Here is a 10,316-nt window from a genome sequence, read left to right as displayed (position 1 = left end):
GCACTTTTCTCCTTCGGTTAACTGGGGGATTGCTTGCTCCGCATCCTTCTTCTTTGGTCATACATCGTGGTACTTTCATTATTCTGGATTTTTAATTTCTCTAGATTAATGACATCTGAATTTTTATCGACACATTTATCAAACATTTTTTTTTTTTTGTAGAAGGACATGAAAAGAATATAAATAAAAATGGGGGCCCTAGATTTAGTCAAATTAGAATTGCTCATGAACAAGTCCATGGCCCATGAAACCATTCTGAACGCTCCTCAAGCCCTGCTTTGCTTTCCCCTCCACAAGCTCTATCTCTCTGCTTTGTTTTCCCCCCGCCTTTGAAGCGTAGAAGTGCGAATTCGATTGGTGAATTTATGAACTTGCGGAACCAAGACTCTTTTGTGATGGTTCATGCTGATTTAGAGTCTTAGTCTAGACTAAGAATTGCATTAAATCTGAGTCTAAAAGCTCGTATTCGAAGTGCACACCAATTGTTTGATGATTTGCTCATGAGAAGTGTTGAATCTGATTTCACGCAATCGGTCGTTGACAGTGTTTAAACCTAGGGTTGATTCTCATCTATTTCATTGATTGTTGAATTGAACATTGATGCCGCGTTTTCCCTCTGCGTAATGTCGCGTTCTTGTGATTCCTTGTGCTGGTCGTCCATGAACACATGAGTTTGGAATCGCCGTTCTTGGCCTTCGCTTCCGGTGATGCTCCTGATTGAAATTGTCCCTCTGTCAGTCTTCTATACTCATTTAATTTAGCATGCGTGTTTATGAATTGCAATGGATTGAAATGGATTTTACTTGAGGGATCGGTGATGAATGTAGTTTGGTGACTGGAAGTCAGCACGGGAAATAATCCGGTGATGGCGAGAATAGATTGCTGAATGACCAGCGGAGATGGCCGCCGGCGTTAGCGCCGTCTGTACATGAAGAGTCGGTGAAGAGCTCGTCCGAGGAAGACGATGGGCCCTCGGTGAGGGAGGGGAATAAGAAATAAATAAAAAGAAAAAGAAATAAAAAATATAATAAAAGAGAATAAAAAGGGGAAAATAATAAAAATAGAATAATAAAAAAATAAAAATGGGGGCCTGAGTATAATAAGGCCGAGCCGGATAGAGTTCATGGGCTGGATGAAATTCAATAAATCGGCTATATTCGAACCAAGGGCCGATCCGAATTTTAGATTCAACCCGGACCTTTAAGGTCTAGGTCAAACCTGCATATTCAGACTGGGTCCGAGCCCCCATGTTTAGAATAACAAAATTAAATAATAATAAATAAATAAATGATAAAAATAAAATTCCGAAAATTAAAAATTTTCAGGAAAAAGGTTAGAAAGTAAATGTTGATTAGTTTTATTAGAGTTTTAGTGTTAACACTAGTTTAAAATTAGTGTTATATTTTCCTAGATCAGATTTCATATAGTTTAGGGGTTTCAATGAACATTTTAGGATTAACATAGTCTTAAAAAATGTGAAAATCTTTTGAAAAAAACTAAACTCAAAATTAAACAAGCTTATGGGGCTTTACAATAAAGTGTTATTTGTTCTTAGACACAAATGTTAGATTGTTGTTTGCGAATTTCTACTTCGATTTTATACTTGAGCGTGCACATTTAAAACATTGATTGTTTTTTCCTTTTTAATAGTTAGGATAAATCCTAACATCATAATAAATGAATATTGCATGACACTTAGCGGATAGGAACTTTAGGACTCATAATTGGTAAAAAGACTATATGAACATTTTAATTAACTCACAATCAAGTTTAGATGCTGAAATTGTACTATTTAGATAATTAATGTGTTGACACCTAATTTTGGAAAAATAAAATTGCATTTTGAACAAATAAAAGGAAGGAAAAATAAAAATGGGGAAGATTGATTTGATTGATTATGCGTTTTTGTTCCAAATTATTTTTAAATGTTTCAATTGAAAACATTTGGAATAGAAATAAGAAACAAAAAAGTTGTTTTACAACTTCGTACCATACAAAGTTATAAAAGAGAGCTACATTTTTCGTGACCGGAGGGGGCGAATTCAGAAAAATCTTTAGAAGGTGATTTTCTTTGAGAAGAAAATTTTCAAAAAAGGCCTTCGTCCATCTTGGTCTTTTTCTTTCTCTGAAAAGTGCAGAAAGAAAAAGGAGACAAGCCTTTTCCGTCCATTTGAAGTAATCATTCTCTTATCCTTCTGACAAGCTGCAGAAGGAGAAGAGAAGGAAGATTGCGGCAGGAAAAGTCAATATAGAGAGAGAAAAGTTAAAAAAAAAAAAAGAGGAAAAGGGGAGGGTCTTCTTCAACAATTCTTCGACCGGCGCTCGAGCTTTTTGCAACTCCCGTCCGTCACCGCCTGCACATCCCGCGAGCACTACAGCACCACCTCCGAGCCTCCTTCCAGTGAACCCAGCGACCTCCGCGCACCAGCACCCACAAGCCTCGCCGCGCAGCAACCTGTGACCCGCACCAACTCGCGCACACCACCCGACGACCCCGCGACGCTGCAGCAGCCCGAGAACCCGCGCCGGAGCTCCGAAGTCTGCCGCTCCCAACCTCGCCGCGCCGCCACGCCGCTCGCCTCAGCCAAGCGCCCGGTGCCTTCGCCGCCCGTCTCCGCTCATCGGACGCCGCGCCTGCACACCCGACGCCGCATCTCGAAGCCTGAGGCCTGCTCCGCTCCATTACTGTTCCGCAGCAACCGAGCTCTCACTGTTCACCATTGCCGCCGCGACCCACAAGCCCGACGCCGCCGCACCTGCTGCTGAGTCCTCCGTCCGAGCGCCACCCTAAAGAAAAAAAAGGTAGTTTTCTTTAGTTTGTTTTATTTATTTTATTTTATCTTATCTTGTTCTTTTTAAAATAAAAAAATAAATAAATTCCAAAATAAGAAAAATAAGAAAGAAAATAATTAAAACACAAAATAAAATATATTTTGAAAAATTAAAATCAAATCGAAAAAATATTACCCATTGATCAACGATTATGTAAATTTTTGATGATCTCGTTTTGTCTTGATTGCTTTATTTATCTTGAAATGTGTTTGAGTTATAATATTGCATGATTTAGGATTCATATATTTAGAATAGGAATTTTATTTCGAATTTTTTTTTAAAAAAAAAAATCAAATCAATCAATTTAGGTTGCTAGATTTTTAATTTGGATTACATGTTTAATTATTATTAATTTCGAAACTAAACAAAAAAAATCATCATATACATGTCATGTAGTGTTAAAGCATATTTTGCACGTCATTGCATATTATGACTAAATTGCATTTAGTTCAATTCTAGATAATATTTTTTCTTAATTTGTTATAAGTTTAGGTATTTTTAGATATATTGCATTTTAGGATTATTTTGGTTAAGATAATGTTTTAGTTTAAATTAGGATTTGGCCCAACCTAATTCCTAATATAAATTAAATAGGATCTTAATCTAATTAGGTAATTTTCACATTTCACCTGAAAATACAAAAAATGTCATAGGTTAAATTAGTTTTATTATTTATGATAAAATGCATTCTTCTAGAAAAATGTCATATGCATGTCATTAGGGTTAGATTCACCGGGATGCATGTCATTTAGTATTTTTGCTAGGCCTATTTAATTAGAAATTGCATGTCATTAGAATTAGGTCATTTAGTTAATATTGTATTGCATATTGCATGATTTTTATTAATTAAGTGAAAACAAAAAGAAATTGCGTGTTAATTAGAAACCATATCCAGGGTTGTTGATGTGGTTTTTAACCTAACATTGTAGATGCTTTCGTTGCTTTGAGGTAAGTTTTTGCAATTTATTTATTGTTTATCTGGGTGTTAAATTGGTGGATTGCGCACCCGCATGATCACCTCACATGTTAGGAAAATAGATTTAAAATCAATTTAAGCTGCCTACAAAAGCATTTTTGAAAATAAAAGAATGGTATCGAAAGGGCATTAGAGAAATCTAGTGAAAAGTCCCCCGTTATAGTCTCTGTTCGGATAGGAGTAAAGTGAAACTCCCGTTACTTTACTTGGGTTTCTAATCGACCCACCAAAAATAAATTAGTGGCGACTTCGATTAAAAATCAATTGCATGTTAAGAACTTAAACTTAAGTCGCGAATTGGTATGAGCTTAGGAGAGCCCGATTTAAGTCTAGGCTCATAATCCAGTTTAGATACTTAAATGGTACTATTAAGATAATTAATGTAATCAAGTTCCCGTTTCTATAATCTCTAGTTCCATTAGCATTGAGACAATGCTTCCATGTCTCAATTGGTTTCTAGCCAATCACAAATTGCTAGTGATAACTTTTAGAAATATTTAGATTATTAAGAATTTAAAATGAAAATCCAATGTCATGCTAGATATGGTTTGTGAGAACCCGTGCTTGTAATTGGTGGACTGATCTGGTTTACCATTAGATGATGTATTCAAGCCATCTTTTGGGACGTCAATTCAGATCGTTTTATAAGTAAATACCTCTAAATTTATTCTCAAGGGTGGGTCGCGACATATCTCCCTTTGGGTGAGTGTTATTTTCTGATTTTATAGATTTACGATTGCTTCGGTAATCCGTTCCCCAACTGTGGTCTTATTTAGTTCCAGTTCAGCAAACCGACCCAAAGCAGGCCCATCTAGGCTTCGTGGAAAGGCTGGGATAACTCAGGTGCTTCTCCATTTACGAACACAACTTTTCAAGATGATTTTTCCAGGAGCCTGTCCCATCGTACTTCATGAGTTCCGGTGGTTTTTCAAGATTGACGCTAATTCCATTTTCATTCAGGATTGCGTCAATGTACTTCGTTTCCATCCCTTTTATAGCCAAATTTGACTTTAATTGAACCAGACTCATGATCACGGGATGAGGTAAAACAATCAACAAGAGGGAAATGCCAACAATTAGTATGTACCATAAGAACCGCATAGTACTAATGTGGTGTCATCCTGGGTACCATTTAGATGATTTTTCCTAAGTATTTCTTTCTCAAAAAAACTTAGATGATCCTCCTCCTTACAAGGCGATTCCTACTTGTACAACCTCTACGTAATTGTTGTATTACATGGTGATACGCAAAGATGGGCTTTCCAAACAAGGGGATTTGCAATGCTAAGGGATGACCCCTAGGATATAGAAGAATCCGGAAAGTACAACATATAATTTCCCAAAATTGTGTTCGATTAAAAGAAGACTAACTATTTTAAAAGTTCTAAACCTATTGTATAAGAACTAATTCATTTTTAAGTCTTTCAATTATGTTAATTTTGTCTTAAAACTTTTGAGGATTTGTTAATGTAATCATTTCGGATAAGTTTTGGCGGAAAATCGCTAACGTGGACATTGGCTAGCTTACGTGGCCTAGATGCGCAGACATGGATACTTTTTGCCATTTTTTTTCACAATGTTCTGATTTTATTTTTTATTTTTTTACTTTATTTTCTTATCATTTGTTTTTAATTGTTAAGAGGTCTATGGGGGGTGGTTGGCTACTAGTGAGGACGAGTGAGTTGGCAAGCCCTTGTTAGATCAAGTGAGGTAAGGCCTAGCAAGGGCATCCTAGCCCCTCACCTATGGCCTTGAAGACCTCTGTTGGCCATTGTTGGAATGGCCTTGAACAAAGGCCCTAAATAGGAACAAAGAAAATATAAGGAGAGAAAAGAAAAGAAAAGGAAAAGGAAAAAGAATAAGAAAAATTAGAAAGTTTTTAAAAGAATTGTAAAAATTGTCCACATTACCTTCGGTTATGCCACATAGGCCGGGCAAGGTCTATATTAGCGATTTTAGACAAATTAGCTAGAAGGATTATATTGGCAAATCGTCAAAGAGTAGATTAAATTGGCATAGTTGAAAAATTTATGATTGAATTAGTCGTCATATAATAACTTTTAAACTTTTTAAACAAATTTTCAATTTACGAGATTATATCAGTGTTAGCTAGGGATTCATACAAGAAGATAGCCGAGTACACCCTTCATGATGTAGTGCGACATGATACGATGGTCGTAGGTTAATCGTCATCTATTCAAGAAGATATATCTTACTAATGTTTATTGTAAGTTCTAAACGGTATCTCATGTTCCTGTTCATTTAATATCAATATTATTCATAGAGATGTTGAAGTATGGGGTGACAATATTTCGCTGTTGTGACATGAGTGTTTACGTGAGCTATTCAAATTAACATAAGTAAAAAAAAACCAAATCATGATACATCCAAATTTAAATTTATAAATTTGAGAAAAATAATTGACTTGAAGCTTGATGAATGGACGACTATAGATCCTTGAATTTATTTCACTCTAATTTTATGACGATGTATCTTCACAACGCTTCTACTTCACTTCCAATAGCCTGTTATTACATATATCTAGGGATAGTTATATTTAATATAGAGATGCTCGATATTGTAAATTGAAGTCTTCCAAATATGAAAGCTCACTACAGGGATGAGAGACTGGTATACATAACGTAGAGAACACACGTAGTGCAACTCCTACCAATTTCACAACTGAGGGAAACTAAAATTAAGGGGGACTTTAGTATTTCGCATCCCAGAAGGATACATTATCCCATGACTCCCCAACCAAATATTGGGTTAGCAGTATGCCAATTTTGAAAATCGATATCAAAGCTCAGTTATTGCCTTTATCCAGTGCCATCATTAGATCATATAAGTTCTATATGGGGTCTTACTCATCTAACGGTGAATGTGAGTTGGCTCACATGTATCTAGATAATACTTAACATTACCTCTAGTAGTCCCAATCTAACCTAAAGAATACATATAGAGAGGATAAACTGTTACCTGATCTTTCATGAGTAAAACCGACTCAGGAAACATCATTATTACCCATGAATGATCAGCATGTGTAAAAAATGTTACATCCCTTTGAGACCATCCTCTAAGATGAGACACGTGAAGAATTTACTTGTCCCTTCGTCTTCGACCCTTGGATGTCTATGCACATTGAATACCGATCCGAGAGGGGTGCGAGCTGAAAAGATTCTCTCCAACAGCAAACCCCTCTCAGAGAGCCAGTTTTTCTTTTTTTCTTTTTAGCTTTTGAATAAGAGAATTAGTTGATGTTATACAACATGCCGCCCAAAATACCAATGGCTACGATTGAACACGTCATACTTTTTAATCAAACTGTTTTTTTTCTTCTTCTTTTTTGGGTAAAAGGTAATAGATATAACGAGGAAAAGCTAAAAGTACAAAAGATCACGGCACCAAAAACTTGCATTCAAGATGAACAATCATAATGAGTGGAAGGATGCCATGATGTAAAACACAAGGCAGTGCCCAATCGAAGACAAACAACAACAAAAAAGGCACGGCATGAACAACCGGCAAAGAAACAAACACCTTAGCGAAGGAGGAGAGAGACGTCGACTCCAGAGCACCAGTAATTCCATGAAGCGACGGCCGAAACCAGGGTCGATTACGGGTCCCTGAAAAGATAATGGGACCGATGCCCTAACTCCTCTGCAATCTTTTGTTTCTGAAGCTATCCTCAACGTTTCTGAAGGTGTTAGCTCTATCCTTAACCACCTTAAAAAAATGGTTCTTCACAGCCGGGACGATAAGGGGTTGTTCTCTGATGTTATTCCTATTTTTTCAAATAATGTGACAAAAAGCCCCAAAGGAAAAGCGAGTAATGTATTTAACGAAGTCCTTACCCTTCAAGAAAGAGGTGGCCCAACGGAGATTCTCTCCCAAGACCAGTTCATCCAAGGCAAATTGCATCTCGCCGCCCAAATTGCATCTTTCTAATCAAACTGTTTGTTCTTATGGATATCAAGAAATTTGTGATTTTTCATGATGACATGAATATTCAGTCGGAATATTTTTGATACTTTAAGAATGGTGTGAATTTGATTTACAACGAAAGGGATTCCACCTTTGCAATATAAATGTGCATTTAGCTTGTTCAATCAATTCTAAACAATTTCATCCTGATTTTTGTGAAACAAAAGTTAGGTTGATTGGATGTCTCAGGGAAAATGTACTTACAGTCAATTGTTGGTAAAATATTCTATGAAAAAAATATGTCGCTTCGAGTGGCAGCACGGCCAATAAGGGGGTACCATCCGGTCAGGTAAGTAGCAAATCGATGTGGCCACCGGTAGCATGTGGGGCAAGTGCTGGCTCGTCCAGGTCTGCGCCGTGACGTTGACACAATCTTAAGCAATTTTATACTGACTTGTTTAGTAGCACTACAAATTGTACCAAAAAAGTTATGAGTTTTGACCGATAGATTAACCTAGGGCTCGGGGCGCTTGTTAGGTCGCCCGATCCTGTCTATGAACTACTAGTAAAAGACAAATTAACTGATTAAAACCGTCCCTCAACTTGAGCAAGCCAACTCCCTGGTTAAAAAAAAAACAAAAAAACACATCCAAAGAGCGAGCCCCCTCACCGTAAGTGGCGTTCCCTTTACTTGAAGGGGGCGTGCGCTTCACAGTAAGAGCGACTTGCCCTTTATCCTAAGGATCGTGCCCTTCGATTTTGAGGGGCGTGCCCTTTACACTAACAACGTGCATCTCAACTCAGAGGTGCACACTTTACCTTTAGAGTTAGACTTCTTAGCATCAAGGACATACCACGTTGGGTGGGTGCCCGTCACCCTAAGGTTGCATGCCTCACGGTGGGGTGCACGCACCCCTATGGTTCAAAGGAGCACATCCCACCCCAGCACTGTTTGAAATCTCATCAATCAAGCTTTCCCCGATCGTTTCCAGCCATGATAAGTTGCTTCCATTCTCTCTATTTCATATTTGCTCTCATTTCGGAGAAAATACTAGCACATAATGTTTTTTGATCTTCACCTGTGAAGGTTTCTAAAAGAATCTCGGAATTCTGTTTATCCCATATTTTAACTTCTTCAAGGATTTCAAGGTATAGCATCCTAATGCCCTATTCTTCCTATAGGCCATCCTATTGCCATTATCATATTAGAAACCTAATACTTGCATAGGTCGTCCTAATGCATCAGATTTGACATTCTCTTTTTATGATTTCATAAATGCCAAAGTTTTCTTAGTGAGGTTTGATGTTTTATGTTTCGTCATTGACATACATATTTATGTTTCATTTTTTTTTTTGGTCTTCTTTTGTAATCCACTTATTTTAGATATCACTCGCTCATATACAACACATATATTTAGAAGAAAATGAAAATGAAATGGATTTTACAAAACTCCATTTTTCTTTAAGTTGAGTTAAAATCGTATAAGATCAATACATTTTTTCATTTAAATGAAGGTCCCTGCAGAGGCCAGAGCCAACCAGGGCATAAGAAGAGCAACCATTAACGCTTCCAAAATGATGATGAAAGTTGCAAACCACTAAACATATATGTAATGAAGAACTCCTTACAATAGACTTAACACAAGATGAAAGAAGAGGATTCTCATTTTTCTGAGTAATACACAAACTCTGCGTCACAGTTTATTCATTTTCCACTCAGCATAGTAAAACATTGCAGTTCCTATTAATCCCATGTGTGATTCGATCTTAATGTGGGTAGGCTTCCCGATCAACTGGGTCGAGAAAGATCATTTCTTCTTGAGCCAAGGCTCGCCGGAAGCATGGCAAGTCCCTGAGCAACTTGCCCTTGTGGAATTAGGCCTGATCGTCATCGTTCATAGTTTCGGTGAACTAGCAAGCAGAAACTTCATCATTTCTTGCTTTGGCTTACTACCAAAAATTCCACCCATCGATACAACTTGTACTTGTTCTAGGCAACACGCCTGATGGTCTTCTCAAGAATCGGCAATTGTCCCGATCCATGTACTTTGTCGATTCCCAGCACGAGACTGTGTTTAATAATCAAATATCAACTTTAACATAACAATGCATAGGGAGAGCTTAATCTGGTCATTTAATTAAGAGAGCAGAGAACCTGATTTGTCTATTTGCTTTATGAATAAGATCCCAAATTGCAATATCCTTCTTTTTCGGGTGAACCAGATCACTATACGGTCATTTATTTTGAGAATGTATAATATGGTCGCTGTAAAGTATAGATTAGCTCTCTTTTTCATCAAATTCGATGATTAAAAGCACCAAGGTAATACGATGATCACTAAAAATCAAATCAAATGAAATTACTTCCAACATATATTCTAAAACTTGATACAAAGGAGGCATCAGTCTTGTGATACTCATTAATCTTTACTTTCATCATGAACACTTTCGCTAAATAAAAAAGGTTTCATCAATTTGTTTCATTATGATATATTAAAGCATACAATTTAATCAGTAAAATACATTTAGACTACAGTGATAGAGACTTTAAGTTTGACTCACTATTGCCAAGTAACAAAAATTT

Source organism: Eucalyptus grandis, chromosome 6 (genome assembly GCF_016545825.1).
Source record: "Eucalyptus grandis isolate ANBG69807.140 chromosome 6, ASM1654582v1, whole genome shotgun sequence".
Classification (NCBI taxonomy): Eukaryota; Viridiplantae; Streptophyta; class Magnoliopsida; order Myrtales; family Myrtaceae; genus Eucalyptus; species Eucalyptus grandis.
This window is presented reverse-complemented; position numbering follows the sequence as displayed.